The sequence below is a fragment of the Schistocerca gregaria genome, chromosome 5 (assembly GCF_023897955.1).
Source record: "Schistocerca gregaria isolate iqSchGreg1 chromosome 5, iqSchGreg1.2, whole genome shotgun sequence".
Taxonomy (NCBI): domain Eukaryota; kingdom Metazoa; phylum Arthropoda; class Insecta; order Orthoptera; family Acrididae; genus Schistocerca; species Schistocerca gregaria.
In genome coordinates, this window is record NC_064924.1 from 204312900 (window position 1) to 204338956 (window position 26057).

Genomic DNA, 26057 nt, shown 5'->3' on the forward strand with positions numbered 1-26057 from the left:
TTAAATGCTCTATCACGTGATATTTGAATGTTCAGAAAAATCCCGGTGACTCACTCTGATGAGCTCCTTTCTGCATCACAAAAGTGGCCTCTTTCTGCGTTCCTGAGTGCTTTCTTAAGCTAAAAGGCTTTCGCAGATTATTTGTGGGTGTCACGCCCTATGTATGTGAGTGTACGTGAATTTTGTTTCGTGTGAAGCTGATGATGCACTTTCTGCGTTCTTATGTTTCTACATTAATGGAGGGGCTGTGTTCACCTCTGAGACCACCCAAATGAATTGCTTGCTGCGATAAGATGTTCACTTCAGTACATGTGTGAGTCAGAAGACTTACCAAATGGTGACTTCTTGTCGTGCGGTTATTATCGCCAAAAATGCAAGGTGCAGTCCCCGCGTCACGTCCCTAGTTGATCTACAGTGAGGGGTTGCTTGTTTACTGCGTTCCTAAGTTTAGTTCTGTTATGCTGTGCCCAGGTCGCCTGGGAAAGCTCGCTTACACTTCATCCTACTGCTACAGAAATACTACTTTCAACATGAAAATTAGGTGGCCTTTGTTAGTAACGTATTACGTGAGCCACGCATGAATTAATTAATTACTCTCTGTACTATGCCAATAAGAGGAATCTAGTAAAATGTGGCTTGTGGGGTATCAAATTCAACTACTTGATTGGCAGAACCGATTTGCCGATAAAAAACTATTTTACGTGGTACAATTATCCTGCCGTCTTACAATCTCTAATATACACTCCGGGAAATGGAAAAAAGAACACATTGACACCGGTGTGTCAGACCCACCATACTTGCTCCGGACACTGCGAGAGGGCTGTACAAGCAATGATCACACGCACGGCACAGCGGACACACCAGGAACCGCCGTGTTGGCCGTCGAATGGCGCTAGCTGCGCAGGATTTGTGCACCGCCGCCGTCAGTGTCAGCCAGTTTGCCGTGGCATACGGAGCTCCATCGCAGTCTTTAACACTGGTAGCATGCCACAACAGCGTGGACGTGAACCGTATGTGCAGTTGACGGACTTTGAGCGAGGGCGTATAGTGGGCCTGCGGGAGGCCGGGTGGACGTAGCGCCGAATTGCTCAACACGTGGGGCGTGAGGTCTCCACAGTACATCGATGTTGTCGCCAGTGGTCGGCGGAAGGTGCACGTGCCCGTCGACCTGGGACCGGACCGCAGCGACGCACGGATGCACGCCAAGACCGTAGGATCCTACGCAGTGCCGTAGGGGACCGCACCGCCACTTCCCAGCAAATTAGGAACACTGTTGCTCCTGGGGTATCGGCGAGGACCATTCGCAACCGTCTCCATGAAGCTGGGCTACGGTCCCGCACACCGTTAGGCCGTCTTCCACTCACGCCCCAACATCGTGCAGCCCGCCTCCAGTAGTGTCGCGACAGGCGTGAATGGAGGGACGAATGGAGACGTGTCGTCTTCAGCGATGAGAGTCGCTTCTGCCTTGGTGCCAATGATGGTCGTATGCGTGTTTGGCGCCGTGCAGGTGAGCGCCACAATCAGGACTGCATACGACTGAGGCACACAGGGCCAACACCCGGCATCATGGTGTGGGGAGCGATCTCCTACACTGGCCGTACACCTCTGGTGATCGTCGAGGGGACACTGAATAGTGCACGGTACATCCAAACCGTCATCGAACCCATCGTTCTACCATTCCTAGACCGGCAAGGGAACTTGCTGTTCCAACAGGACAATGCACGTCCGCATGTATCCCGTGCCAACCAACGTGCTCTAGAAGGTGTAAGTCAACTACCCTGGCCAGCAAGATCTCCGGATCTGTCCCCCATTGAGAATGTTTGGGACTGGATGAAGCGTCGTCTCACGCGGTCTGCACGTCCAGCACGAACGCTGGTCCAGCTGAGGCGCCAGGTGGAAATGGCATGGCAAGCCGTTCCACAGGACTACATCCAGCATCTCTACGATCGTCTCCATGGGAGAATAGCAGCGTGCATTGCTGCGAAAGGTGGATATACACTGTACTAGTGCCGACATTGTGCATGCTCTGTTGCCTGTGTCTATGTGCCTGTGGTTCTGTCAGTGTGATCATGTGATGTATCTGACTCCAGGAATGTGTCAATAAAGTTTCCCCTTCCTGGGACAATGAATTCACGGTGTTCTTATTTCAATTTCCAATAGTGTATTAAGAATATAAGTTGCTAGAGTAGCATCATTATTTACGTAATCAGTAAGGAACAATAAGAAGTGAAACGATATATTGGTGAGACAACTTGTATTCGTAAGGAATTAACATTTTAATATTGGTTGCTTACAAATGGCTCTTTCAATCACTCCGTTTCATGCCGTCACTTTCTTTTGAACAACTTAATGGTTGCTACCCATTATATAAATATTCGAAGCAAATATATTCGTGCTACCAACATCTTATGATTGCAAGTGTTTCTACCGAATTACTACACACATTCTGTCTGTCATGGACACATTCGAAGTAAATATATTCAGAGCATTTCAAATATCTCATGAATGCAAGACTGTTGACCAAAAATATCTACCAAGTGGGGTGGTGCAGTGACTAGCACACTATACTCATATCCGGGAGGACGAAGGTGCAAACCCACATCCAACCACAATGAGTTAAGTTTGGTGTGATGTCCCTAAATCGCTTTAGGTAAATGCCAGACTGGTCCCTTTGAATGGGCAACTTTCTTCTCCATCCTCCCACAATTCCATGGTACTAATGACGTCACTGGTTGGTCCCCCCTTCTGAATCAACAAACCAACGAAAATATCTTACAGTCACTTGGTTTAGATTTTACACAAACGACCAGGCAAATTGAAACTGAATCATTTTGTGCTGGCGTAAGCTGACGCCAGCACTCCAAGCAGCAAAGCGGTTGCAAAAAGATCGATAACTACATAAGACAAAAACAGAGTCCCAGGGACTGTGGCTTCCAACGCCCTCGCGACTGCCAGTATTCAGTTCGCCGCGGCCGACCGGATCGCCCAGCCAGTCATCCAGTTTCCATAAATCGAGTCATCAGTCACAGACCGGGTTAGAACCGCATTCGCAGTCAGCTCATCCTTTAGCTCAGCGTCAGTCAGTACCCAGCGACCAGAGTAGTATACATAGAAAACTTGTAGTTCACCAGCAGTAAGGCTAACGTAGACTATTACGGAAGAGCTTGTACTACAACAGCTGGACACCTCTTCTTTTATGAATAAAGAACACTGTTTATAAGTACGTGCTGTTTGAGTTATAGAATTAGGATATTGGCCACCAAACAACATCCTGCCCTTTCTTCCCATGGTACAGGAATATATGACAACAAGATGACACAAATCTGTTGGCCGTGTCTAAGGCCTTCCAGTCTTAAGTTGTTGTTCAACGTTAAGGATGTAATGGCCCAAGGAGTTCCGTCCAGGATATCATACGGCATAAGCCATGGCGGCTTCATTGACATGATGTCGGCATTCGCTGAGCGTCAGTAACATATCATCGTACTCATTGGAAATGTATGTGATGTTTATTCCATGTCGATACCCGTGGCACGTTGAACCTCATTTGCTCGTGCATTCTGACCTGTCAGGAAGCAGTGTCAAATTAACCATGTAGCAAGAGTTGTCAAATGCTATAGGCCTCCGCATGGGGGTGCTCCATGCCTGGGTGTAAAAAAATTATCAAGATGGATATGAATGATATGTAATCTACCATCCAATGGAAAGATGATGGTCCCCAAATGTTTAATGAGGAGAACAAATTTTAAGTAACTTCTAAAAGTGAATTCTGGCCACGCCGTATATGAAATGTCGTAATTTGTCGACACTGAAAGACTAGCAGGGGAATTCCCTAACGTTGTCCGAGCTAGGCGTAATAACACAAACAATAAGGATAAGATTCTGCTGATTACCTGTGAGAGAGTCATTAGTTGCTACCATATTTGTTTTGCAAGTCTACTCTCATAGTCGTTAATTCCTTGTATGGCGTATTTACTTTTCTTGCAGTATTTTTGATATGAGCCATCAAGAGTGAAGGTTGCTTTCTTCTTGATGGACTATTGTCATTTAACATTTTGTCGTTTTGGTTTTCCCGGAGTTATTTTGTATTGTTTCTTTGCCAGTTATAGACGAAAAGGATACAATTAAGTAGAAGATATTAGAGAGTGAAACATAATTTTAACTATTGACTGTGTATCTTGCCAGCAGCAAAACGAGTAGGCAAACTTATTTGTTTTGTTTGCATATGCTACCAAGTTAAGAGATTTAGCTAAATTCTGTGAGAAACGTATGTAATACTCTAGGTAACAACTATCGGTCTTTGATCTAATGGTAAAATGTTATCGTCATAATTGATCTATTTATGTACACAGTACAGATTTACTGTCAATGGAACACCACAGTAGGGACTGACTTTTTGAAACCGTCTGCACAGTGGTATAGGACTGGATGCCAGGTTTCACACCATTCATTTATCCACCCTGGTTGACCCTCGTTTGCGATAATGTCTCGAAAATAATTTCTCAGACACACTATACCATTAAGAACAACGTGAATTTATCCAGTAACTCTGAAGCATGTGGCAAAGGCTCTACACTCATAAGGTAGATGTTGCTTGTTCCAATTTTTACCGACTGTTGCTCGTCTTTTAATTTGTTTGATTTGGCTTCAGATATAATTATTTAGTCAAACATAATTATTACTCATCCTTCAATGCCTCACAGTGATGATTGTACTAACTTCATTGTTTCACAAAAATTTAATGACATTAATTTGTACTAAAAATGTGATTGGAGTAAAGTAGAATTTATATTTTCTCTTTTTTCCAACATTTACTTTACACACAGTGCTCAGCCTTTTGTGTATTTAACTATGACATGGTTTGGAGCATTCTTTTAGGAATGAGTATGAAGATATTTTTCCACTGCCATAATATTTCATGTATAAAAACATTAAGCAGAATAAGAAAACTGATTTTAACGAATATAAAAATGTTTCTGTAGGGTTAAACAGGACAACAGGTTAAGCTGTAATGTTACCAGTACTAATAATTTTTTGAACATTATTACAGAGACTTCCAAAACAAGAGTTTTGATAACTGAAGCGTGATGAAACAGATGCTGTATATAATGAACCATATAGTCAACCTAATAAATATTGAAAGTATGATGATAACTGTTTAGTAGTCTATGAATATGCAATAATTACTAACAGTGTGGAACACACTAGTGTATCCATTATCAGTAAAAAGTGAAATGATGAAATGTAGTACTTGCACTTATTATTCCAAAGGCTAACTGTTTACTAGTATGACAGATTACAGTGACCACAGCAAGAGTATAAGAAAGAATTGTTTTTCATTATAATTTCAATTACTATTGAAATTAAACCACCTACTTGAAGATAATGGTTCTGTTATATCCTGCTAGCATTCTTTCCTTTGCTGTTAGGTGCAGATTTGTTGGGACCAAAAAAAAAAAGGTGTGGGAGTAGTTCTTCGTAATATGATGTACATTACAACAGAATAATGTCTATTAATAAGTCATCATTGTATAGCGAAACTCTAACAGTTCACGTTCTAGGATATTACTTAATACAGTAATGGACATGCTTGAATTCACATTTAGACCAGTGGTAGTACACTAAATAAATAATTGTTTCTATGTAGTAAAAGTAATTAATTTCCTTGTTTTCTTAGGGAGACTTAACTGCCTCTTTGAACTTTCAAATTTGGGCTAATAAGATATTTATCTCAATGAAACTGCGTTTCACAGCTCTCAGGTTTGTTCTTTCGTGGAATGATAAACGTATTAATGGACCTCACCTCCAAAACTAGGTGAACACTTCATTGGTTTTTGTTCCAATAAGGTGGCATGGAAGGCCCAATTATTCTCCATTCAAGTATTTGCTTCTGTTCGGTTGTGACTGCTGCTCTTTTAGGCCATGCACAGAATACATGTGGGGGCAAACTTCTGTTTCATGCTGGTGTGTGTTGATGATACCTGGCTTACTTCCAAGCACATGTACCTAATTTAATAGTTATTCTTTTAATTCTTCTTATTGTAGTGAGTAAATAGTAGTGGACTTTATGATCTTACCATTAATTATATCTTAAGTGTTTTCAGCCTGCCTACTATGTGAGGGTGTGTTACTGGGGTCTGTTGTCCTTGCCTTAAGTAATTTGACTCCTGATCTGAAGAGCAGTCAGTTATTACGTTCTTCTGATGTAGGGAATCAGTACCAAGAACGCACCCGACTACCAATTAGGAATGGGTAGTTTCTCGCTCCACTTTATTTTAACTTCCACTTGAGTTTGCAACTTGATGTTGTGTGGCTTAAAACCAATAGCTTTGACAATTTTACAGTTTAGTGCAGAATATGCGGATACTTTTATGACTTCACGAATTTTACTAGAAAAATTTTGCTGCATAGTACCTACCTGTGTCTATTACAGCCATAGTCAGGTGTTCTCCCATTACAGCGTGTATCGTGGCTTGTACAATATCTCCATTCTAAACATGGCATCTAAAACCGTCTCTTCTGTTATGTTTACAGTGGGGTTCTTCAACTGTTCTATTTCATACTGGAATGTCATACATGTTATCATTGTTACCGATAGGTGGTTGGTTGTTATTTCTCCACTGGGAATTTCACCTATTGTTGCTGTTGTGGCTCTTATTATGACCTCACCAATGTTCTATATCATTATCATAATAACTTGAATGATAGTGGTTGGCATTCTATTGCTTTTGATGTGAGTTTGTTGGTCTGTGATATACTTATTGTGCATTGTGCATGAGAGTCGTACCTCATTCCCTCAAGCAATTTGCTTTATTCTCTGCTATCCTGCCTATGGTACGGCACAAGGCATAAAAAAAATTTTATTATTCATTTTGGCATTTCCCTGTATGAGGTCATGTGAATTCAGCACAGACATAATATGATCAATGCCAGTTTCAGCTACATGGACAAAAATTGGCTCTGAGCACTATGGGACTTAACATCTGAGGTCATTACTCCCCTAGAACTACTTAAACCTAACTAACCTAAGGACATCACACCCACCCATGCCAGAGACAGGACTCGAACCTGCGACCGTAGCGGTCGCGCAGTTCCAAACTGAAGCGCCTAGAACAGCTCAGCCACATCAGCCGGCTACATGGACAATTTGTCCGATATCCAGTTTCAGTTTAGCATGTAATGTCCTAAGAAGGTCCCAGTTAGATGTGGGTTCACTCCAGTGTGTTCTTCCATTTGGGTTCTTTTCGAAGTATCTGCAGAGGCTATCGTGCATACTGTTGAAGGGTACCAATTTAAAAAAAAAAGATCGTTCCAGATACTTTCCTGTATACACTGTGGCTAAGACGTAGCTACGATTGTGCGTAATCTGGACAATTCTTTGCATTCTCAGGAACCCAGAGGGCGGCCTCTCCTGGTACGAAACTGGTGATCAAGAGAATTCTTTGTTGCTCAGTCCATGACCTCGGCACTAAGCCCTTAAATTACATAATGGAAACAACTTAATGTATAGATTTTTTCCAATGTGAACACTTGACATTGTCCCTGATTTAATACACCTTCGTCCAACAGGACAGATGACATCTGAGGTGCTACCCCGATCCCATAAAATGCTGACATCCCTATGTTATTTAAATCATTGCCATAGCTTCCCTCATATACCATAGGACTAATGTGATAGTCTTTTCCTCTAAGGACAGAATGGGTTAACTTAGTTCCTCTCTGTCTATGAAATATTAGTTCTACTGCTATCAAGTTTCCAAATAAAGCACTATTGTAACGGTTAAATTCATGACATCCAAAGATGTATAGCCATATATGACATTATCGTTTATTTTGAGAGATGCATGTGGGGTTTGAAGATGACATACTGTGGTGTGCATACTGTAAGACTTTCAGTACACACACCATCAGATTATTTGACTTGTCGCTCTAACATAGTAGGCAAGTGTCAGCAATCTGTCTCGTGGTCTTAGTGTGGCGTGTTTATCTTCTGCCATTAGGTCAGACGATAGAAATGCCACTTGCACGCTTAGAGTACCAGATAGACGGTGACCAACTTTAAACAGAACTTGATTAATTTACACACACATTTATTAAGGTAACAACAAGCATAAAAATTACTTAACTTGGTTCTGGATGCTATTTACGACTGACAATCTGAAGTTCCTTTGGTATTGGTGAAACATCCCCTTAGAAGAATTATGCAAGACTGTGCTTAAACTGACACACAATATTTTTAGCGCAACGCAATCTGACTTCCAAAAATCCCTACGGAAGAATTGCCCTGACTAACGTTAACCTATCATTTCACAAATCCCTTATTACACAAAAATCATTGTTACTCAATCTACTGCAATACAGCGAGCGCCACTACTGCCAGCTAAATGAAAGATTCACACTACTGAAGGCACTAACTACTGATAGGTATAGTTCGCAAATGAAAGAATTTGATAGACAACAAACAATGTATTTACCTTAATAGTCATAATATATATATATATCAGTTCATGACATCAATTCTTACAAATTTCAAAACTCCGCCATCTCTCTCCCCACGTCCACCACTGCTGGCGGCTCACCTCCAACTGCGCAACGCTACGCGCTGTTAGCATCCAGCTGCCGCTGCCCAACACTACAATGGCAGACAACAATGCAAATCAGCCACAGACTGCACACGGCACAGCCAGTGATTTTCATACAGAGCGCTACGTGGCGGCGGCGTTACCAATAAAAAAAACCTAAACAGCCTACTTACATAGCCCCCATGCTCCCCACAAAAAAATTAACAAATTATTTTGGGCAGTGGCCAATACAGAATTGAAAAATTTTTTTCATAATTACAATAACAAAGAAATGAAATGCACACACTTATTGATACAATGTTGGTCAAAAGCTAAAATTTTCTCACAGTCCATAAAGACAGTCCTGATCATTCATCAAAGTAAAATCCAGTGTTTTTCTCAAAGTCTGAGTAGTAAAAAAGAATGCACAAGGAAGTAGTGGATTTCCATTCAGTCTTGAAGAAGTAGCGTTGTCCTTCCGTGGAAAGACAGTGCTGACTCTTGACATGCAGACAGGTAATGGGTCAAAACAGAGCAAATCCACAGCAGAGTCAGTCGAAGTTTTAAAGAATATTGGTGGGTAGGTCGTCACAAAGTAGACCCATTGTAGTCCTGGTACTGATTACGGCATTGGTGGGCCACCAGAGGTGCAGACCCACGGCAGTCCTTGTTGAAATAATGGTATTGGTGGGTCATCAAAGGTGTAGACCCACAGCAGTCCTTGTAGAGATGGCTAGCAGCCAACTGTTGCGAATGTGCAGGTGCACAATCACCATCGAAGAGTCTTGTGGACAATATAGCAAGTCCATAAACCACCACTTGTCCACTCACAAATTTTTGGAATTATCCTTAGAACCAGTAATGCTGTTAACCAGTCCCTTGCTGAATTGTCAACACACGTGCAAACACTATCAGTCCCTACTTCTCACATATTGTTCATATACTATGACCAACAGAAATGTGTGCAGTGAAATGTAATTTACAAGTTACTTAATTTGATGAACTGGTGTCAATTACAATTTTATAACATGAGAATATAATAACAAAGGTACAAAATACATCTTTAAAGAACATAACTATACCGATAACATTTGTTAGAAGCTTTACAAAAGAATAGAAATAAACATATACATCAGTGTTACAAGAATTATGACATAAGTACATACTTTAAAGATCAGAATAACTTTTGAAACATCAACTTCACACACAAGCATTAAAATAAAACAGAATAAATAATGTCTAATCATCTTTACAAGGTAAATAACATGTTATCAGAAAAATTCTACAACATAACTTTCTTACCGAAATATTTACGACACCAGTTTCCACTACAGTGGCAGTCTCATATAAAAAATTTAACAGGTCAAGAATTTGCGTTACAAATGTGTAGAAAATAAAATCCTATAAATACAATAGTGTCCAAAAGATTTTCGTCGGCACTGTAAAACATTCACGCATTTACATACATTTCATAAATCTTAAAGTACGATTCTCGGTTTCCAACATCCTTTTTCACAAACCAGAGTCCCTACCCACTACTCATTATTCCTGACCTTATTTGTCGACACTTCTTCAATATTTCATCGTAACAGATATGTAGCATAATCAAATTCATCATATAGCATCACCTTATTGATCATAAACATACCTCAGCAGCATAATACACATAGTCATCGTAATAATAACATCATAACACCTCAGTCAACTCTCAAAATCGTCGTAGCTTCCTCCAATAACTTCAAAACCTAAAAAAAATTCTCTGCTCATGTCAAAAGTGCCATCTGCCTCAAACGTACTTTAAAAAACATGATCCCAGACCAAATACATCATTAAAAGCTCTCATAGTGTCACAATGGTTCTGAAAAGTACACCCCTGGAAACTGAAATAAGAACACCGTGAATTCATTGTCCCAGGAAGGGGAAACTTTATTGACACATTCCTGGGGTCAGATACATCACATGATCACAATGACAGAACCACAGGCACATAGACACAGGCAACAGAGCATGCACAATGTCGGCACTAGTACAGTGTATATCCACCTTTCGCGGCAATGCTGGCTGCTATTCTCCCATGGAGACGATCGTAGAGATGCTAGATGTAGTCCTGTGGAACGGCTTGCCATGCCATTTTCACCTGGCGCCTCAGTTGGACCAGCGTTCGTGCTGGACGTGCAGACCGCGTGAGACGACGCTTCATCCAGTCCCAAACATTCTCAATGGGGGACAGATCCGGAGAACTTGCTGGCCAGGGTAGTTGACTTACACCTTCTAGAGCACGTTGGGTGGCATGGGATACATGCGGACGTGCATTGTCCTGTTGGAACAGCAAGTTCCCTTGCCGGTCTAGGAATGGTAGAACGATGGGTTCGATGACGGTTTGGATGTACCGTGCACTATTCAGCGTCCACTCGACGATCACCAGAGGTGTACGGCCAGTGTAGGAGATCGCTCCCCACACCATGATGCCGGGTGTTGGCCCTGTGTGCCTCGGTCGTATGAAGTCCTGATTGTGGCGCTCAACTGCATGGCGCCAAACACGCATACGACCATCATTGGCACCAAGGCAGAAGCGACTCTCATCGCTGAAGACGACACGTCTCCATTCGTCCCTCCATTCACGCCTGTCGCGACACCACTGGAGGCGGGCTGCACGATGTTGGGGCGTGAGCGGAAGACGGCCTAACGGTGTGCGGGACCGTAGCCCAGCTTCATGGAGACGGTTGCGAATGGTCCTCGCCGATACCCCAGGAGCGACAGTGTCCCTAATTTGCTGGGAAGTGGCGGTGCGGTCCCCTACGGCACTGCGTAGGATCCTACGGTCATGGCGTGCATCCGTGCGTCGCTGCGGTCCGGTCCCAGGTCGACGGGCACGTGCACCTTCCGCCGACCACTGGCGACAACATCGATGTACTGTGGAGACCTCACGCCCCACGTGTTGAGCAATTCGGCAGTACGTCCACCCGGCCTCCCGCAAGCCCACTATACGCCATCGCTCAAAGTCCGTCAACTGCACATACGGTTCACGTCCACGCTGTCGCGGCATGCTACCTGTGTTAAAGACTGCGATGGAGCTCCGTATGCCACGGCAAACTGGCTGACACTGACGGCGGCGGTGCACAAACGCTGCGCAGTTAGCGCCATTCGACGGCCAACACCGCTGTTCCTGGTGTGTCCGCTGTGCCGTGCGTGTGATCATTGCTTGTACAGCCCTCTCGCAGTGTCCGGAGCAAGTATGTTGGGTCTGACACACCGGTGTCAATGTGTTCTTTTTTCCATTACCAGGAGTGTATGAAGGGTTCAAACAGTACAGACAAAAAACAATTTCATAAGTGTGAAGTTATCCAGCTGTGTAATTGCGTAAACATCTGTCACTGACGTAGTAAAGAAAAAAAAAGTTTGTCTCTCTCAGTTAAATGATCAGATAGCTGTGTAATTTATGTGTTAGAGAAATATGGTACCGATGTGTACAGTTGTATAAGCAAATACCATATTAATTAGGGCTCCTTGTGATTGCCATAAACATGGTACACAAAGTAAGCGTGTACCCCCCTGAGGATTAATGTAATAATATCCTCAGGTGTTATAGATTACAGCAATGGAATGAAATGTATCATGGAAAACCTTTGGATCATTGTACTTCAAATATCTTTAAAAATTAATGTTTTAAGTACAAAATTTATCACTCAAATACGTGTACTGTAGCGCTAAACTGTCCGTCTTGTTGTAAGATAATCTCTGTGGAAGTGTCGTAGTTATCGTCCTCTGTAAGCAAAGTTCTGCTGAAGTCAATGTACTTCCCTTGTAATAAACAAAAGTGAAATGCTTTGCGTATAAATATCTTAGTTATTACATTTATTGCCGTGATGAAGGAAGTGCTGTGCTGTAACGTATTGTTGTGCTACAGAAAAGGCTGTCTCATTGTAGCTATACCACAAAAGTTACTACTAAAACATATTTTACTTTCCAGAATAATTCAGAAAAACTGTGTAGATATAAAACAGATACACCGCAAAAGCAACAATGTAAATTGTCACACATTAGTAGCGTTGTGAAATAATCGTGTAGCTGTCAAAGAAACCAAATACTAAGTCATCTTTAATCTCACATAAAGTACTTTAAATCTAGAATGTGTTCTCAGGTAAACCAAAATATTGCATTAAAATCTCGTTAGCAGTACCAGTATATGTTCTAAGTATGTAAGCCTGATAGTCGTTACGTAATCGTGCAACTAACAAGCAAGAATGTACAAATACAACACTGTGTCGTCTGTTCACTATAACAATGCATTCGTAATTTCTGTTTAAAAATGTTCCCTAGGTTCTAGACTGTATATTTAACTTCAAACATTGTTGAATAGTAACAGTTTCTTAAGTCTGACAAAGCATACTAGTAACGTGAAGTGAAAAATTTTATGGCAGTGACTATGTTATAAAGCAGATTATATTTCAATAAACGGTATTATACGTGAAATGTGGTGCAATCTTTTACCCTTTATAGAACTCAGTTTCAACTTGAACGCAATTATCATTCGGTATACGTCGGTAAAGAATGCAGGAAGTTTTCTCAAGGTTAGCGTCTATGTTATTTTTCGCTGAGCCAGCCGGCGCTGGTAGCTGCCTGCGGTGCGAGTCATTGTCTGCCTTTTTTGTCGGCGTGCGTCGTTATGAGGATTAGGAGCCCTAACTTCTACAAATTCACCTTACCGAGAGGGCCCAGCTCTGTTTGAATCCCGCCAGTTCTGATGCAATTCAGGTCTGTCGTTACGATCATATCGTCTGTCGTCATGTCGGTAGATTCCATAGTTTCTTGCTTGTCGGTCAGGGGGTGGATAATTTCCCCCAGAATCGTAACTGCGCGCTGGAGCATTGCGTCTTAAATTATTCTGTCTCCCGTGATAATAATTATTTTGGTTTCCATATTCTCTGTTTCTCTGATTGTCCCTGTGTTAGTCATTACCGCGGAGAGGTGATCTTTCCCTGTAATTATTACTGCTCTGCCAACGGTTGTCATACAGGTGGTGTCTGTTTTGGTCACCATTTGCGTTGTAAGAATAGACTTGTCGTGTCCAGTTATTGTTTCTGTTGTCACGGAATAGTGACGGATGTGACCTGTAGTGATTGTTTTCCTGTTTTCGTATCCGGCTACGGTCTGTTTCAATTTCTAATTCTTGTAAGAATCCCTGAAAAGCTTCAATGTCCTCCCAAAATTATATTTCTTAAGTGTTCAGGCAATTTGATTAAGTAAATGCGGATGAGTTCTGAGGGGCTGTACGGGTTTGAAAGATACTGATTCTTATGTAACATGTCTTCAAAATATTTCACAAGACTGGAAAATTCAGATTGTTCGAAATGTTTCATCATAATGATGCTATGTTTTACTCGGTCTTGTGTAGCTTGAGACCAATATGCTGAGAGGAAGGCATGATAAAATTCTCCTTCACTGTGACAATCGTGAATGACCGATCGCATTCTTACAGCTGGTTCATTCTCCAAGTAGCCACACACAAATTCTAATCTATGCTCTAATGACCAGTTGGGAGGAAAAAAATGAGAGAATTGCCAGAATTCTTAAATGTTTTGAATTTACGTATAGTAATGAACAGCTTATAGTCAAAATCATCAGGTCGGCGAGTCGCATGTCGGACATTGTTACATCGTTTCGGCGGTTCCATCTCAAAATTCAGTGTACCTTGCCAATTTCTTTCATGATTTCCGAAATGTCCTGTGTTATTATTTTGTGATTGTTCTGTATTTCTATGTCCCTCTTCCTGTACTGGGGCGCGAGTGTCCTCTGAAATATGTAATTCTTGTATTACTTGAGCCAACTGATCTTGTACTTCCCGCATTTCTCTTTTGTACTGAGTGTTGATTTGATTTTGATTCTGTTTGAATTTTCTAATTTGTTCATACTCTTCAGTGTCAGTTAAGGCTACTGGTTTTGTGTCATTCAGATCATCATCTACCTTTGTAGATAAGTTAGTGAACTGATCTGAAAGTTCGGCTACTTTATCAGATAGTGAAATTATTTCCTCTGTGTGTTTTTCTGAACCAAGTTTCAGAGTGTCCATTTGTGTTGAAATCGGATCTACTGTGTCCTTTAAGTTTTCCTGAGTTTTTGCAAGTTGCGTAACCGAATCGGTAGATGCAACTGAATCAATTTTAGCTTGCAAGGTCTCCTGATTTTCATGATCAACAGTTTGCACCTTTATTTGCAGCCCGCTCCAGTTTCCTATGCACTATTACCAAATTACTACTTTGAACATTAGATAATTCATTACATGGCGGCTCTAACACACTGCTTTCGTCTTCACTGTCATTTCTCAGTTTACTTTGGAGCCTAGTATTACGTTTTTCACACGCCATTATTGTCACAATATTTCACACGATAACACAGAAAAGCACAATTTGAAGAGCAAAAATAAGAGAACACATTAACATAGCAAATAATATCTAGTTAATTGCAAGCGCAGCTGCGAAATACTTGGTGCAAATCTACATGCTGAAATTGGTAGCCTTCAAAATAGAAGAAAATACCTCAATTTACACGGCTGCAGTTGAATTTCAATGACATTGACGATATTATTTCCTGTTTATTGCCACTGATTTGTGAAGTGACGTTTCCTTGACACTTCAGTAAGTCATTGTCTAGCACTGTTTTAACTCGATTCAACTCCTTGTTAACTGTTCTCCTGACATTCTCCCTCTGTTAACATCTCATTAATCATTTTTAGAACAAAACACAACTATAATGAATTCAGTCTTTAGTTAATACCGTTTCCGTTTTTGAAATCCATTTAGAGTAATATTTCTTAAAAGTTTCCCTTTGTTTATCTAATTGAAGCTTAATTTTTGCGTAGCACTCGGGAGGGAAATTCTTTACTTTTGAATCTAATTTTAACACCCAGGTACTTAGTTGAATTGACAGCCTTGAGAATTGTACTATTTATCGAGTAATCAAATTCCAACGGATTTATTTTGGAATTCATGTGGATCACCTCACACTTTTCGTTATTTAGCGTTAACTGCCACCTGCCACACCATACAGCAATCTTTTCTAAATCGCTTTGCAACTGATACTGGTCTTCGGATGACCTTACTAGACGGTAAATTACAGCATCATCTGCGAACAACCTAAGAAAACTGCTCAGATTGTCACCCAGGTCATTTATATAGATCAGGAACAGCAGAGATCCCAGGACGCTTCCCTGGGGAACACCTGATATCACTTCAGTTTTACTCGATGATTTGCCGTCTATTACTACGAACTGCGAGCTTCCCGACATGAAATCACGAATCCAGTCACACAACTGAGACGATACCCCATAGGAACGCAGCTTGATTAGAAGTCGCTTGTGAAGAACGGTGTCAAAGGCTTTCCGGAAATCTACAAATACGGAATCAACTTGAGATCCCCTGTCGATAGCGGCAATTACTTCATGCGAATAAAGAGCTAGCTGCGTTGCACAAGATCGATGTTTTCTGAAACCATGCTGATTACGTATCAATAGATCGTTTCCTTCGAGGTGATTCATAATGTTTGAATACAAAAAAATGGTTCAAATGGCTTTGAGCACTATGGGACTTAACTTCTGTGGTCATCAGTCCCCTAGAACTTAGAACTACTTAAACCTAACTAACCTAAGGACGTCACACACATCCATGCCCGAGGCAGGATTCGAACCTGCGACGTAGCGGTCGTTCGGTTCCAGACTGAAGCGCCTATACCGGCTCGGCCAACCGTTTGAATACAGTATATGCTCCAAAACCCTACTGCAGACCGACGTTAATGATATAGGTCTGTAGTTAGATGGATTACTCCTACTAACCTTCTTAAACACTGGTGTGACCTGTGCAATTTTCCAATCTGTAGGTACAGATCTATCGGTGAGCGAGCGGTTGTATGTGAGTGCTAAGTAGGGAGCTATTGTATCAGCGTAATCTGAAAGGAACCTAATCGGTATACAATCTGGACCTGAAGACTTGCCCGTATCAAACGATTTGAGTTGCTTCGCAACCCCTAAGGTATCTACTTCTAAGAAACTCATGCTAGCACCTGTTCGTGTTTCAAATCCTGGAATATTCCATTCGTCTTCCTTGGTGAAGGAATTTCGGAAAACTGCGTGCAGTAACTCCGCTTTAGCGGCACAGTCTTCGGTAACAGTACCATCGGCACTGCGCAGCGAAGGTGTTGACTGCGTCTTGCCGCTTGTGTGCTTTACATACGACCAGAATTTCTTCGGATTTTCTACCAAATTTCGAGACAATGTTTCGTTGTGGAACCTATTAAAGGCATCTCGTATTGAAGTGCGTGCCAAATTTCGCGCGTCTGTAAATTTTAGCCAATTTTCGGGATTTCGCGTTCTTCTGAACTTCACATGCTTTTTCCGTTGCCTCTGCAACAGCGTTCGCATCTGTTTTGTGTACAACGGGGGATCCGTTCCATCTCTTACCAGTTTATGAGGTATGAATCTCTCAATTGCTGTTGCTACTATATCTTTGAATTTGAGCCACATCTCGTCTACATTTGCATAGTCAGTTCGGAAGGAATGGAGATTGTCTCTTAGGAAGGCTTCTAGTGACACTTTATCCGCTTTTTAAAATAAAATTATTTTGCGTTTGTTTCTGGTGGATTTGGAAGAAACGGTATTGAGCCTAGGTACAACGATCTTGTGATCACTAATCCCTGTATCAGTCATGATGCCCTCTATCAGCTCTGGATTGTTTGTGGCTAAGAGGTCAAGTATGTTATCGCAACCATTTACAATTCGCGTCGGTTCGTGGTCTAACTGCTCGAAATAATTTTCGGAGAAAGGATTTAGGACATTCTCGGAAGATGTTTTCTACCTACCACCGGTTATGAACAAGTATTTTTGCCAACATATCGAGGGAAGGTTGAAGTCCCCAGCAACTATAACCGTGTGAGTGGGGTATTTGTTTGTTAGGAGACTCAAATTTTCTCTGAACTGTTCCGCAACTATATCATCGGAGTCTGGGGGTCGGTAGAAGGAGCCAATTATTAACTTAGTTCGGCTGTTAAGTATAACCTCAACCCATACCAATTCGCACGGAGTATCTACTTCTACTTCACTACAAGATAAACCACTACTGACAGACACAAACACTCCACCACCAATTCTTCCGAATCTATCTTTCCTGAACAGCGTCTGAGACTTCGTAAAAATTTCTGCAGAACTTATTTCAGGCCGTAGCCAGCTTCCTGTACCTATAACGATTTCAGCTTCTGTGCTTTCTATTAGCGCTTGAAGCCCAGGGACTTCCCCAGACCAACTACAACAATTTATCATCTTTTGAGCTTACGACTGTTTGCAGTCATATTAATACATTTATATCCTCGTAAAGATGGGTGATAGCTACTGTCGAAGTAAGATACAGTTAGAAACTGAAAGAAATAAAATTAGGTTAACAGCATTGGAAATGAGGCTCCTAAAGAGAACAACAAGATATACAAAAAGAGGGAGGAGTGAACATTAGGGATCGAGATGCAGTGAGAAGTGACAGGCTACAGAACAGGAGGTAGCTTTAATGAAACGGCCGTCAGGAAGGTATATAACAAGAGATGCAATGCGGAAATAAAGATAAACTATGAATGGTTGCCTAAGTTTTAGTATATCTGAGATACAATCAGTTAAGGATCAATACTACAAAGCTAATGTCATGCAAGAAGTTTCAAAGAAACAAATGGAAAATGTAATTAATACAGATTCAGACCTGCATGTGAGATTATATTGTTAGGTCGGAAATTTTTTCAGTGTTAATGAGGGACCCTTTATGTTTAGAATAATCGGATATTCGAATACAATTTACTTGTATTTTAATTTTAATTTTCAAATGAAACATTTCTTAGGTTATATGGAGCAGCCTCGTTGCGGCTAAAGCTCCACGCTATGTATTTTGCATAAATTGCATTAGGATAAAAGAAAGAATAAGAAAGAGCAGCTGAGTATAGAAATGGATCCCGGGAGTACCGCAGACAAAGTGTTGTAAGATGGGGAGAGCAAGGACCGCGCACACGGTAAACGGAGTATTGCAGATCCGTCGGTGATAAATCGGCAGTTATAAGTCTCCTGGGACGCCAACAGGGAGCACATTCAAAACACCGGGCGGCCATTCTCTCAGGTGACATTAATCTTCCTTTACACCGCATACACGCATCTGCTCAACGAGCTAGGTCCTCGGCGCACCGTAGACAGAAGCCATTAGCCTGATACCATCGCCTCTGCCCTCTGGTTCATTTTAGTCCGGGCACTGGGATAATACTCGACTCGCAGTCTGGAATTAAAATAGGAGACGATAGTTTCCTGTGAACAGAAAATATATGTGTTGTTGCACAAAAAATTAACTTCACAGTAAGAAGAATGACCAGAAAGTTTCATCGCACCTATCCACATATATGCGGACTCATTACATGAGACATTTGTGTGCGCTTTTTCGGGGTGTAGTTCATGCGGCTGAGAAAGACTGCAAATCCACAGAAGGGAAAACGTTGCGACACCAGAATGGTATTATTTTAGAGTAATGAAATCTGAGGAAGACTTGTGTGTAGGTAACAAATGTAAATGATTAACATTGTACGATCGCTGGTTAATGTAAGTGCGAGATAAGCAACTGCAAACATGAAATGCTGATATACTATTTATCAGTGTAACCGCCAGAATGTTGAGTATAATCATGCAAACATGGGTTTATTGTGTCGGACAGATTCCAGATGTCAGTTTCTGTGATGGAGTGTCATGTCTGTTGATCTCTGTCGGTCAATACTGAGACAGTTAATGCTGTTTGTTGATGGCGCTGGAGTTGTTATCCTCTGAAGTCCCATATGTGCTCCATTGGAGAAAGATCTGGTGATCGAGTAAGTCAAGGCTAAATGTCGACACTCTGTGGAGCATGTTCGGTTACAAAAGTCATCAGTGCTATGGCTGGTTTGAAGCGGCCTGCCACGAATTTCTCTCCTGTGCTGATCTTTTCACCTAAGGGTAGCAATTGCATCCTACGTCCTGAATTATTTCCTGTATGTATTCCATTCTCTATCTTCCTCCAGAGTCTTTGTCCTTTACGTTTCCCTATAGTAACATGGAAGTCATTCCCTGATGTTTTAACAGATGTCCTATCATCCTACGCCTTCTCCTTGTCAATAATTTCCAAATATTTATTTTCTCTCCGATTCTGCAAAGAACCTCTTCATTCCCTACCTTATCAGTCCACCTAATTTTCAATATCCGTCGGTAGGACCACATCTCAAATGCTTCGATTCTCTTCTGTTCCGGTTTTCCCGCAGTACATACCATACAATGCTGTGCTGCAAACGTACACTCTCGGAAATTTCTCCTCGAATTAAGGGCTACGTTTGATTCTAGTAGACCACACTCGGTCGGCAATGCAGTGTCTGCAAGTGATAGTCTGCTTTTGATGGTCTCCTTGCTCCGTCCGTCATTTGTTATTTTGCGACCTAGGAGGTAGAATTCTTTAATTTCATTCGAGTCGTGACCATCAATCGTGATGTTAAATTTCTCGCTGTCCTGATTTCTGCTACATCTCATTACTCTTTTCACGATTTACTCCCAGTCCATTGCCGGCCGCGGTGGTCTCGCGGTTCTAGGCGCGCGGTCCGGAACCGTGCGACTGCTACGGTCGCAGGTTCGAATCGTGCCTCGGGCATGGATGGGTGTCCTAAGGTTAGTTAGGTTTAAGTAGTTCTAAGTTCTAGGGGACTGGTGACCACAGCAGTTGAGTCCCGTAGTGCTCAGAGCCATTTGAGCCCAGTTCATTTTCTGTACTCATTATAATGTTCATTCCATTAATCAGATAATGTATTTCTTCTTCTTTTCGCTCAGAATAGTAATGTCATCAGCGAATCGTATGGTTGATTTCTTTTCTCCTAGAACTGTAATTCCACTCCTGAAACTTTATTTGATTTTCATCATTGAATTTAGATGTACAGATTGAACAGTAGTGGCGAAAGACTACGTCCTTGTCTTATACGCTTTTCGGAACGAGCAGCTCGTTCTTGGTCGTCCAGTTTTATAGTTCCCTCTTGGCTCTCGTACATATTGTATATTATCCGTTTCTCCCTGTAGCTTAACCCAATTTTTTTACTTTGTCGAACGCTTCTTCCAAATCGAAAAATCTTATGACAGTGATTTTTCTTTAGTCTTGCTTACATTATCAACCCCTACGACAGAATTACTTCTCTACTGCGTTTACCTTTCCTAAAGTGAAACTGATCGTTATCTGACACATAATCAATTTTCTTTTCCATCCTTCTGTATATTATCCCTCTTAGCAACTTGGATGCATGGATTCTTAAGCTGATTGTGCGATAATTCTGGCACTTTGAAACGTCCCCTTGGAAAAATTGTGAATGACTATGCCGGTAAACTTCTACGTTATTTGATTTTCAAACAGCGAGCAAAATTCAACGTACTCAAACACTTTCCTCTTTACTCATTCTGATCGTTACTAAACTGACAGACAATACTTTTAGCGCAACGCAATCTGACTTTCAAAAGTACCTACAAAAGAATGGCTCTAACAATAACCTATACCTTTCATGAATCACTTACCTCACAAAAATCTTCGTTACTCGAACTACTGCAATACAGCGAGCACCAATACTGCCAGCTAAATAAGGCACTAACTACGGATAGGCATAGTTAGCAAATGAAAGAATTTTATAGAGAACAAACAATGTATTTACCTTATTAGTGTTCAAAGGTCATCATATATATATATCTATCCATCTTTACAAATTTCCTTTTTCTGGCGGGCACACTTCCATATCGTCCGCTTAGAGTAACCTGTCAAAACTCTGGCATCTCTCTCTCCACATCGACCACTGCTGGCGGCTCACCTCCAACTGCGCAACGCTACGCGCTGTTCCCATCCAACTGTCCAACACTACACAAGCGAATATTCCAACAATGAGTCCAACCACCCATAGACTGCACACAGCACAGTCAGTGATTTTCATACAGAGGGCTACGTGGCGATACCAACATAAAAACCTAAACAGCCTACTTACAACCTGTCAGGTCTTGTATTCTGTGGAAGTGTGCTGACGAAAGTTTATCGAAAGTCTGGGGGTATGTCACCAGACTCATACATTCTACACACCAAAGTGAATAGTCATTTTGTTGCCACTTCCCACAATGATTTTAGAAAATCTAAAGGAATGTTATGTCTCCCTTCTGCATTATTTGATCTTAGGTCCTACAAAGCTCCGGTTCCACTACTGGATCCCCTATCCGACCTAATCGAATCCCGTTTCTTCTTCTTTCACATCAGAAATATCTTACCACTCATAAAGAATTTCAAAGTATTCTTTTCACATATCCTCTCTTCCTGTGCATTTGAAAGTGGAATTTCTGTTGCACTCTTAACGTTACCATCCTTGCTTTTAATTTCACCAACGGCTGTTTTGATTTTCCTATACGCTGAGCCAGTGCTTCCGACAATCATTTCCTTTTAGATTTCTTCACATTTTTCATGCAGGCATTTCGTCTTAGCTGCCCTGCACTCCCTATTTGTTTCATTCTTCAGCGACTTGTATTTCCGTATTTCTGAATTTCCCTGAAAATTTTAGTACTTCCTCCTTTCATCGATCAGCTGAAATGTTTCTTCTGTTCTTTGTACTTATGTTTTTCTACTAACCTGTGCCATTGCTTTTTTAGAGATGCGCATTCCTCTTCACCTGTACTGACAACTGCACTATTCCTTACTGCTGCATCTATAGCCTTAGATAACTGAAGGCATATCTCGTCATTCCTTAGTATTTCTGTAGGCCACTCCTGATGCTTCTTGACTAATCTCTACTCTGACGCCTACTGTATCTAGACTGAGCCTTTGCAATTTCCTTTTTAGATTTTTTAGCTTCTCTAACAAGTTCAAGCTTCTCATATTCCAGAATGGCAGAATGAGGGTGACCTCTTATGCCGTAAGTCTACGGTCGCCAACTCTTATTATTAAGTAAAAATTCATCGGTGGTAGTTTTCGAACCTGGGACCGTGGACATTTTGATTATGGCCAGCCATATCCTGTTGTAAAACACCCAGTGCAATGCTGTTCATGAAAGGTAACATGACCGATCGAATCATCAGACTGATGTATAAATTAGCATTGTCGGAAACAACACATCGCATCGAATTCTTTTCTTAACAATTCTTTTTCAGCTCAACCTCCCCTGCAAGGCTCTTGTAAGGTTTTGAGACTGAATGACCACCCTGCATAAGCCTGTCTCTTTTGTGTGTACCGTTTTCAACGTCTGCGGCTCCCTCTGGTACCAGGGAGTGTTGCGTCATTTGTCTCAACATACATAGTATCATCCTGTCCCGTTTTGTATTTAGTGTTTGCCCTAAATCCATTCCTCGTCGATTCTCCGTAGACCTCCTCATTTCTCATGTGCACTTACTTTTCAGTATTCTCCTGTAAAACCACATCTGAAATCTTTCAATTCTTTCCCAGTTTTCCAACAGTACGTGTTCCGGACCGATATTTTCAGAAATGTCTATCTCATGTGGAGACACAAGTACGCAGGGACTTTGGAACCTACGTTATACATGTCGCCCCACCCTAAGAGCATTGTAGTAATATGAGTGGTGCATTTCCTGCAGGCATAGTTCTGCTGCGGTACGAATAATATGTGCACCACACGGTGCGAATAAAATGGAGCGGTAAGCTGAAATAGCCTCCAGTGGAGAAGCACACGGGGCAGTACGATTCTTGCGGTCAAAACGTTTGAGTTGTACGCATATTTATCCTGATATTCTGGCTGTATATGGGCCAATGCAATGTCGCATCCAGCCGTAGAGAAACGATGCCAGTAATTTGACCTAGGTAGCAGAGACGTTAGTGATGCTGACCAAGATAGAAGGCCGTTGACATCTCTCATAGAGGACAATGTACATGGTAAAGAACATCTGGTGAAGAAGGTGAGGGGAAGGATTGGGGGCAGAACATTTTCCATCGCTGAAGATGTTCACAAAGCTGTTCTCGAATGGATTCGTGATCAAGAAACGGATTTTTGTTGGTGAAGAATTGCACGATTCGTCGTACATACCAAATGTCATTTACAGAGAAGTGATGACATGGTGTTGAAAAATGGTGTCATGTGTCTATTTCTCTTTGAAATGTACTGAAGCATTCATTGAAAGCCTTGTGCTCTGGCAATACAATGTGCAATGTTCGTTGTCAAGTCCCTCTGTATTACACTAGAAGAATTCTGTTGGTATGGAGTACTCTGCTATCCCGTGCTGGTCTTATACATGAACCCCCCCCTTGTTTCGTCCGTTATACTTAATTTTGTTTCCAGTGTAGCACTACTTCTACACTCCGCGTACTTCGTGGTCCTGATGATTGATTTAAAGGTCTGCTGCTCCTTATTGTTTTCGTCTTTCTTCAGTTTACTCTAAATCCATATACTTTTCCGAGTAGAATGTTCATTCAATTCAGATGATTCGTAATTCCTTATCTCACCATTGTTGTACTGTTGCCGTTAATTTTTATCCACTCCTGAACATACATTTTAATTCCTTTATTTTCTCCTCTACATTGAAGTTAAGCAGTAAGTGAGCCGGGCTGCTCTCTTCTGTACGCCCTTTCTAATCCGAGCAGATCTCTCATGGTATATCATTCTTATAGTTAACTGTTCATCCTAGTAGATATTAATATTCTAAACTAGCCATCGTTCTCTTTAGCTCATACCTACTCCTTTATGAATTCATAACTTCTTGAACTTTGCTGAAGTGTGACATAATTACTATAAAGTATAAAGCAATACATTTTTGTACTATCCTGCTAAAACTTCTGACGGTGCCTTGTTCCGTTAATAACTTTTTTTCTTCTTTTGTGTAGTACTTTAGGAAGACAGATCTGTCTGATGATGACTTCATAACTTGAAAGAAAAAAATTTGCGTTCAAAGAATTTTTTGAACTCCTCGCGCAGTACATTTTTCCGCTATCAACCGGTTTATGTAAACCGACCAATACTTTGAAGAAGTTATAATTTTTTTCACATCTTGCTTTCATTGTTAAAAGTAACGTCATATATCTGTCTCTTCAGCTCTGTCATGGCTAACGCTAAACTGATTGTCTCCCACTAGAGAATCACCTTTATTTTCCAATATTCCGTGTATCATTTTTCTCAAGAAGTTCGATGCATGAGCTCTTAAGCCAAGAATCCGATAGTCCTTTGACGAGTGTGGAATGTCTTCAATAGGCCTTAAATGTCTTATTAAAGGGATGCATCGTATTATTTGAATAAAATGGGGTGGGACATTCATGGCAAGATCTACAACCCTCATATCTTGATTGTACTAAGAACGAATTTCGAAGACGCTTTCTAAGCTTTGCGCTATGTCTGTTAGTAAAGTATTGGGACTAGTCTTCAAATCACTCCTTGAATTCACCTATAAGATAGTTATTTTCCCGGTGGGGCCCCTCATTAAAATGTCTACCATCTTTTCCTTTGAGGAAATCATTACCGTTGACACAAAAATTCCTCTGACACTCAACAAACAAGTAACAATAATGAACTGTCCCTCTCAGAGCACTAACAGCATGAATCTGGCGTTTGCCCGTAAGACCAATCGGCCTCAAGGATATTAAAAAAGGGGTTTACACTTTCCTTGATGAATCTATTATCAATGGAAAGCGAAGACGCAGTAAGTCTTAGTATAGACAAGATACCTCTGTGTGAAATATTAAATGATTGAACCAGGCCATTCTTGAGGTTCAACAGAGAATAGGTGCAGGAGCCATTCTTCTCATCAAGACGGAAACACAAATGTCGCACTTCGTCTTATCTATGGCCAATATTATTTAGATACCCTATAATTAAATAATTAATAACCTATCTCCCATGTTAGTACAAAATACAGGTTATCTCCTGCTTCTTCTTCTAACTGCCTCCCAGAGAAGCATTTCAGTACGAAACAGCTTTTATAAGTCTAGAATACTGCCTTGTTGCCTATTATAGGCATTCTTATTTTTCTGATATGGATTACAAGGTTTTAATAGTGTCTGGTCTCTCACATGTATCTCCCGTATGTTCTCCTTCCGGTGTTAGCTCCCTACGAGAAGCAACACGCAAAATTTATATTCTGTAGTGAAGTTCAGCAGTGAATGTAATGTTGGCCGTATCATACAAGGGCTTCGTGTGGATAACACAATACGAGCCCACAATACCAAGAATGCCACTTTGTAAACAAAAAATTATCAACATGTAGCGCTAAGCTCAAAGTGCAATATTAATACTGGAATATAGTTGTTGATAGGTGTACGAGTCAAAGAAAATAACAACATACGCGTAACTGTAGAAATGTTGCAAATCATCCTTACATCTCAAACTGTTTATCCGGATTTAAAAAAAAAATAAAAAAGGAAACCTCACTTCTCACTGTTAAAGGAAAGAAATGCGTCACAGTGCTCTAAAGGTATAACTAGGAAATAAGACTTGTGACTGACCCACTCACCACCAGAACGG